General features: G+C 58.5%; 1 long non-coding RNA gene across 1 annotated transcript; it reads left to right on the top strand.

Moving 5' to 3' along the window:
- Positions 1 to 648: 648 nt before the first annotated feature.
- LOC130680872 (uncharacterized) lies at positions 649 to 1,378 on the top strand. Its single transcript, XR_008993899.1, has 2 exons — positions 649 to 802; positions 1,186 to 1,378. It is a non-coding gene; the product is annotated as an uncharacterized LOC130680872 (long non-coding RNA).
- The last annotated feature ends 915 nt before the right edge of the window (positions 1,379 to 2,293 follow it).

The raw sequence follows: 2,293 nt of genomic DNA, 5'->3' as shown, positions 1-2,293 counted from the left end.
CTCGCCCCAACCCAACCCCAAGAGCCAGGGCTCCTCCCAGCCCCTCCTCCTGACTCCTCAGGAGGGACGATGGGGCCACCTGGCTCTGGGAGATCCCGGCCTGGCCGGCCCTCCTCGGCAGAGGAGGCAAAGGCGGGTGTCAGGCGGGAGTGCAGAGTGAGTTTCGGGGCATCGTACACGACGAAGTGCCTACCTCCTGGTATCTGTTGAGACACAGTTCTGCTCACAAGAATGCTTGTTCCCGCGGGGAGGGGCAGGTGCCAGCCGGGCTGGTGCATGCTCCAGGAGGGCCCGAGGGGCCCAGACAGGCTCTGCAGGGGCAGACCAGTGTGGGGCGGGGCCGGCCGCCGTGCCCGTGCCCTGCGCCTCCACGCCGAGCTGCCCGCCGTGAGCGAGGGCTGGTTTCCCAGGGGCAGCTTCTGCCACTATCAGCGTGGCTGGGTGAAGCTTCAAGTGAGCACATCTCCCATAAAGACCACAGGGACTCGTCCCTGAACGCCCACAGCAGCCTGTGTGGCCAAAACCAGGACGCGGCCCAGCTGTGTCCCAGCAGGTGGGCAGCGAGTCCCTGGTTCCTCCATCCCAGGACCCAGCAGTGCAGAGGAAGGGACGCATTCTGGACGGATGGTGAGCGTGTCACGTGAGCGGAAGAGCCGGGCTCGGGAAGTGCCACGCTCTGTGATCCCGGCAGCAGGGCTGGGGAACGTTCCAGCGGTGCCAGGGCTGCGGGGGCGACTGCAGCGGGCCGCAGGGTGTTACTGGGTGGTGGAGCGTCGTCACCATTCACACCATCCTTCAGGAGGTAGGTGTCACTGAATGTGGGCTCTCCTCTCACACACAGAGCTTACCAGGCCCCTTCCTTTTGTCTGACCCCATTCCGATGCCGGCTCTTCTCTCCACCCGTCATTCTTTGCCCTATAGCTGAGCTGCACGGTGTGCCGGGAGGGGCTTTAGGACGTATTACTCCTGGTTAGCAACATAGCACGTTCTCTGCTCCTCCGAGCAGGGAAGAGGAATGGCGGGCCCAGGGTTATGGACAGGAAAGGTGTGAGCTGTGGGCTCTGCCCAGCACGGCCACAGACTCGGGGAGACCCACTTCTCCCACCCCACTGTGCATTCAGACACCTGCCTTCTGTCTTGTCTTCGATGAAAAGGAGACTAAAGTACTTCATCTACTCTCATCAGATGGAGTTGCCACCCCATGTTCCAGGTGCGCACAGCAAGCTCCAGGGGTCCTGCAGACCCCTCGGGTCCTGGCGTGCCCACTATTGAGACGAGGTGCTGCAGGCGCGGGGCTGCCAGCTGGGTAGGCCTGTTTAATGTTGCAGCCAGCTGCTGGTGACATGGGCGTTGTTTTTCCCTGCATTATGGTCTGTTTGAAATTCCCAAAGTCAATGAACACCAATTACAACAAATTCTCATGATTAATAAATGGTATGTTGTGTAATAAATGATCTCTACATAGTCACACTCTCATTTGATAAATCAAAATATATGGATATAACAAAGGAAAATTTTCCCAATATTTAAACATTTGTTGCAAGTTCATCAAACATACTTCTGAATATTTAACAAAAACGACAAGCCTAACATCAGATCTCGGAATGCCTTGACATCTCGGGAAAGCCACAGACGTGGATGAGACGCACTACAGCTGGGTCCGAGGGCACCACACAGGCTTCAGGTTCTCTCCATGGCCTCTCGCTCTTTCTTACTTGCGTTCTCAGCACCCCGGGGCTCAGCCCACCGAGGTCATCGGGGAGATTCTCTCCAGGTCGGGCACCCAGGAGGGCCTGCTGCTGTCTGTGAGTGAGGCTTTGTCAACGAACCTGCTCCAGGTTGAGGAACCCTTAACTGCAGCCCGACTTTCATGTTTACTTTCAGTTCCTGATCCCCGGTGGCTCTCCCTGAGATGAAGGGTCCTTCGGGGTCCCTGTGCCTGGGAGGTCCTGGTCCACTGTCCTTTCATTTGGAGAAGTTGCTCTGGTGTGCTGGGATGAGTGCCCTTCCCAGCAGTGCTGAGAGGGAGTGGGCACCTGGGTGTGCCCCGCTGCCACACAGGTGCACAGCGCACAGTCCCTGCCCCGGGTCCTCCCCCTGGCCCGGGCTGCCTCTGCTCCCTTGTTCTGGCTGCACAAAGAGTAACGAGCCTTATTTTGTAAAGGCTGCGAATACTTTGACCTTCCTCCCTCACAAGGTGGGGTCTGTGTTCCCTCCCTGCTGCCAGGGCTGGGCAGAGATGGTTCTGGACTCCTGCCTGGTTCACTGGCAGAACTCTTTGGAGCCCCCACAT

The sequence above is a fragment of the Manis pentadactyla genome, chromosome 14 (assembly GCF_030020395.1).
Source record: "Manis pentadactyla isolate mManPen7 chromosome 14, mManPen7.hap1, whole genome shotgun sequence".
In the NCBI taxonomy this organism is placed as follows: Eukaryota; Metazoa; Chordata; class Mammalia; order Pholidota; family Manidae; genus Manis; species Manis pentadactyla.
Note: the sequence above shows the minus strand (reverse complement) of the source record. Positions and strands in the feature narration are given on the sequence as shown.